The following is a 6,065-nucleotide window of genomic DNA, read 5'->3' as shown; positions in this document are numbered from 1 at the left end:
GGAGGCAAATTCCCTCAATACACTGCGTGCATATCGAAGGGCCAGAGGATTATGTTTCAAGTGTGGCGAGCGATGGGGGCGTGATCACACTTGCCCATCTACCATCCAGATGCATGTATTAGAGGAACTCATGGATTTCATGGGTGTTACACCGACCGAAGATAGTCAGGCCAGTGAAGTTTCTGATGCAATTGACGACACTGTGTTTGCGGTTTCTCTTCAGGCATTCAACGGGAACGAGTCTTCCAAATTGCTGCAATTCAGCGCTCGGATTCAGGGGCGCGATGTGGAAGTCCTCGTGGATTCGGGCAGTTTAGCTTCATTCATTAATGCTAGGCATGTGGAAGGACTCCAAGGGATTCAGTCTATGACCAAAACAGCCCATGTGAAGTTTGCCAACGGGGCTGAATTACAGTGCACATCAGAAATCCCCAACTGCTCGTAGGAAGTCCAGAACCACCAGTTCTCCACATCATTTAAAGTTTTGCCATTGGGAGGTTTTGATGTTATTGTGGGTATGGATTGGTTGGAAGCAATTAACCCGGACATTGATTGGGTTCAGAAAACTGTGACGATCTGTTCTTCTTCCGAAGTGATTCAATTGCAGGGACATCAATTCTCAGACAGCGTTTGCCCACAGATTTCTGCCATGGAATTGCAGCAACTTTGCATTCAAGGTGAGGTTGAGCATGTCGTGTACCTGTGCCGCATACCCCACGACAGCAAACTAGTTGAGGCAGTTACAACAAATGCCCCAGTACCCGAGGAAATTCAGCAAGTGTTGCGGGATTATTCAGATGTGTTTGCTGAACCACAAGGCCTCCCCCCTTGCAGGGCTTGCGATCACCACATTCCCCTGTTACCAGGTGCCCAGCCGATCAGCATGCGTCCCTATCGTCACTCACCAGAAACCAAAGACGAAATTGAGCGGCAAGTTGAAGAGCTCTTGGCAGCCGGCATTATTCAACATTCAGTCAGTCCATTTGCCTCCCCCGCTATTTTGGTGCGCAAGAAGGATGGCCAGTGGCGTTTATGTATCGATTACCGACAGCTCAATGCTTTGACAGTGACACCAAAATTTCCTTTGCCGGTGATCGACGAGTTGCTTGATGAATTGTCTGGGGCAAGCTGGTTCTCAAAACTGGATCTCCGTGCCGGATACCATCAAATACGCCTTGCCGAGGGTGAAGAATACAAAACGGCATTTCAAACGCACTCCGGCCACTACGAGTACAAGGTGCTTCCGTTTGGATTCGCGGGTGGCCCAGCAACATTCCAAGGCGCCATGAATCATACCTTGAAGCCGGTTGCTTGCGTGTGTGCTCTTGTGTTTTTTGACGACATCTTGGTGCTCTCCAAGTCTTTCTCTGACCATGTCCAACACCTCACGCAAGTGCTGCAACTGTTACGAGCTGATCAATGGCAATCAAAATGTCCAAGTGTTCGTTTGCACTGCGGGAGTTATCCTATTTGGGGTTTGTCATTGGAGAGCAAGGGGTCTCGACTGAACCAGACAAAATTGTGCGCGTTCAGCATTGGCCGTTGCCACATTCAATCAAACAACTCCGGCAATTCTTGGGCCTTTCCGGCTATCGGAAATTTGTCCGTCATTACGGCATTATTGCTAAACCGCTGACCCATTTGCTGAAAAAGAATGTTCCTTTTGTGTGGACTAGCGAGTGTACAACAGCATTCGAAGCCTTGAAGCAAGCATTGGTTACAACTCCCGTCCTAGCCTTGCCGGATTTTCGTAAACAGTTCACCATCGAGACAGACGCAAGCGATTATGGTGTTGGGGCAGTTTTGCAACAAGATGGGCACCCATTGGCCTTCTTGAGAAAGCCTTTGGGACCGCACAACAAGGGGCTTTCTACTTACGAAAAAGAACTTTTGGCAATCCTGTTGGCTATTGAACACTGGCGGCAATATCTGCAATCTGCTGAGTTTGTGATCAAGACAGATCAGCGTAGCCTGGTACACCTCGAAGATTAGCGTCTACACACCCCATGGCAGCAGAAAGCGTTCACTAAGCTCTTGGGGTTACGCTATCGTTTGTGTTATCGCAGGGGAGCTGACAATAGCGCGGCGGACGCACTCTCACGTCGGCCGATCTCAGAAACTGATGACCTTTATGCTATATCCCTCTGCCAGCCAGAATGGCTTGATGAAGTACGCCAAGGTTATACACAGGACCCATTTACTAAGAAGATTATTGATGATTTGCAGTCTGACCCACATTCGCACCGACACTTTGCGCTTGCGGAGGGATTGCTACGCTACCAGGGCTGAGTGTGGATTGGTCGTAACCTTCCCATGCAGCAACAACTATTGCTCGCTGGTCATCAGTCTGCCGTTGGTGGTCACTCTGGGGCTCCGGCTACGTATCAGCGCCTGAAGGCTGTGTGCGCGTGGCCTCGCATGAAGCGTGTGGTTACGGAATTTGTCCAGGCCTGCGCCGTGTGTCAACAAGCCAAACCAGAACGGTGCAAATATCCAGGTCTGCTCGAACCTCTTCCTATACCAGTCCGTGGTTGGCAGATGGTCTCGATGGATTTTATTGAAGGCTTGCCCCAGTCCGGACGATACAACTGCATATTAGTTGTTGTTGACAAGTTTTCCAAATACAGCCATTTTTTACCTCTGGCTCATCCATTCTCAGCGTCTCAAGTGGCAAGCACTTACATTGATCAGGTCTACCGATTGCATGGTCTTCCTGACTCCATTATATCTGACCGAGATCCTGTTTTCACAAGCAGATTTTGGCAGGAGCTTTTCCGTCGGTCTAATACCACACTGAGAATGAGCACACCCTACCATCCAGCCACAGATGGTCAAACAGAGCGCGTGAATCAATGTTTGGAGACATTCTTACGCTGCTTTGTCCACTCATGCCGCAAGAAATGGAGTTCATGGTTGGCTTTGGCGGAGTATTGGTTTAATACCAGCTGGCATAGTGCGCATGGCAAGTCCCCGTTCTTTGTGCTATACGGCCATGACCCGCGACATTGGGGGATTGAAGCAGCTTCAGCCAGCCCAGTCACCGATCTCAACACTTGGCTTTCTGAACGTGTGGAAATGACTGCTCTTATCCGTCAACACTTGTTACGGGCGCAGATGCGGATGAAGCACCAAGCTGATAAAGGGCGGTCTGAAAGAATTCTTGCGGTTGGCGATTCTGTGTACATCAAGCTCCAACCTTATGTGCAGAGCTCTGTTGCTCGCCGTGCTTGCCATAAGTTATCCTTTCGGTACTTTGGCCCTTTCCTCATCCAAGAGCGCGTTGGTCAGGTTGCATACAGAGTGGCATTGCCGGAGACCTCTCAGATTCATCCGGTGTTCCACGTATCCCAGCTGCGAAAAGCTTTGAAGCCAGGTGTGTCCATCTCCCCAGTTTTGCCATATGATTCTAATCAATTTGCTATTCCTGTTGAAATTCTCGACAACCGTCAGAAGACCAAAGCGAATCGAGTGGTGGACCAAATCTTGGTACGATGGTCAGGTGATGGTCTTGATTCTACCTGGGAAGACCGTGACGAGCTTCGGTCGTGGTTCCCCTGTGCAGCGGCTTGGGGTCAAGCCGCAACTCGAGGAGGGGAGGGTGTTAGCAAACCTGGCACCTGTGGGCCACCGTCCCAGCCAACTACTGGTCCTGACAATATGGAAGCCCAAGGCCCGGTGAGAAGAACCCGAAGGCCCAACCAGAGAGTGATGGGCGGCCCGTGGGTAAACGCAGCCCGAGCATATCAGGAAGCGAGGGGTGAGGAGACAGGGGCATCGAAGGTCGATCAGAACGGCGGCGGCGGCTACATAGAACCCTAATTCCCCTTTACCCTTGTCTCAAATTCAGCACAATTGTGCTTGTAAGGAGTGAATTCTCGTATCCATTCACCATATGATCGTGAGACTAGCGTGCCGTTAACACCGAGCAGGGCTGGGCAGGTGCCCCCGCACTTGTGTGCCGATTTGGCAAGCCGTTGTATTCCAATCTAATGGTTGCCCTTCGCTCTTCTTCTCATCCTTTTTCATATTCTTCCTCCAGCACAACAAGCGACGGCTTCCTCTTGCCTTTCCTCCTCCCGAGATGTTGCGGTGAGCCGTGTCGTCCCCGCGTCCGGCGAGATTCTAAAAATACAAGCCCTCAATGATGATGTGGCGGCCATCCCTGTCGTCACCCTCTCGTGTGTGGTTCCGGCGAGGCCTCACCTGGGATGCTAGAGGGAGTCACACCGCCCCGTCTTGGTCACAACCCTCGAGCATTGCTCTCCACCGCGCGGAAAACCGATTGATCCCAAGGAAAAATCGGTAGCGTGCTAAATAGCAATGTTGAAAAGGTCAGTTTTCTCGAAACAAACTCAAGTGAAATTTTGTTTTCAGTCAATAACCGATAAGGATCCAATGGTGGAATTTGATTGTAAATCGGGCAGATGGTTCAACCTACGAGATATCATTTTCTTCTCAAGATTTGTTTTAATTGCTGCCGTGTCATCATGTTAACTTTCTCTTGTGTGCAGCTTTAGTTTCTTGTGTGTTGCGGATGTGCATGTTCACCTAGCATATTACTGTCTGCGTGGCAAATCCAAACCAAGCAAAATTCAACGCTCCACTAACCAATCACACGCGCATGCAGCCGAGGAAGGCGTGCTTGTTGAAGAACGTCAGCTTGAATAGGTTTCCCAACAAGCAACGCTTAGTTCTCGGCAATAATTGCGAAATTTCAACCCTTGCTTGACACCGACGTTGATAGTATCCTCTTGACATTAGATCATGTGTTTATTTCTCCTGAGAAACGTCGAGAAGTTGATGGTCGATGCAACTTGCTTGCAAGATGCTCTCCTTGTATATGTTTCTAAAGACTGCAGATTAGTAGTACCCACCTTGTTGACTTACAATTATTGCATGTGATTGAAGCATGCTCGTTTTAAGAAACAAATTTAATTACCATCGATCTCTGATGATGTACCATCGAGCTAGCTATAGGTCTATGTATGCCAACTGCAAACAAACATCTTTTTTTTAAAGGTCGTGGTGAAGCTAGCTAGAATTAACTACACAAATTATTGTCCTTGCTTTGTTCAAATTTAAGTATTGCGCAGTTTGCAAGTCAAAACTGCAAGCTTTCCAAGAGGCCGGTGAACTCTGATGTCGACTAAGTCCGGTCAAGTACATGCATATGCATGATTGGAACCTTCACCATATCGATCCTTTCATAGTGGACAAGTTGCACTGAGAGCAGCGAGCTAGTTAATTTACATTGATATATTTAAAACTATACTAAGGCAATAGCTATCAGCACCTAGGCCGTGAATGTGGGAGTGGCCACGGTCGTGGCGGTCGCTGTGGTCATGACCGAAACTATTAGCTACTCCCTCTGTATCAAAATATAAGGCACTTTTGGTCTAAAACTGAGACTAAAAAATGTCTTATATTTTGATACGGTTTGAGTACTTATTAGTTTATAGTTTAATAAAGTATGACCTATCAATATAAAAGCAAATACAATAGGATGATGTAGGCGGGCGGTAAGGCTTTAAATATATTTTGATGAGTTAGATGAGAGAGAAGAGGGGAGAGAATAAAAATGGGCTACTGATTAAAAGCCGTCTGTAGCACATGCTCCTAGACACTATATAAGAGAGGACGTTGGGCCATGTTTCAACAAAGTAGTACATATTTATATGTAACTATTGTACTTGCGGGCTATAAGGTTGGCTATAGATGATGTGGCAACATCATATAAAGAGCATCCGGCTATACTATTAACCATGCTCTAAGTCACACTGCGATCATTTTTTCATTCAACAAGATTAAGAATGAAATCGAAATGATGTCTAAATCAATTTTGTTCTGAATTGCATTTTTTTTCACACGGTTTTCTTTCACGAATCCAAAACTCCTGTGCAATTGAGGAATCAGCTATCGGGTTCCTACCCATGTCCCCTCAGCACATTATTTCATCACCGTAGTAGAGGTCGTTGCAGGCCGTGAAGTCGTCCTGGCGCAGTCGATCGACGCGGTGGACGTGGCTGTCGGTCGCATGCACATGAACGCATGTTCTTAGCCATCGT

The sequence above is a fragment of the Triticum dicoccoides genome, chromosome 7A (genome assembly GCF_002162155.2).
Source record: "Triticum dicoccoides isolate Atlit2015 ecotype Zavitan chromosome 7A, WEW_v2.0, whole genome shotgun sequence".
In the NCBI taxonomy this organism is placed as follows: domain Eukaryota; kingdom Viridiplantae; phylum Streptophyta; class Magnoliopsida; order Poales; family Poaceae; genus Triticum; species Triticum dicoccoides.
Note: the sequence above shows the minus strand (reverse complement) of the source record.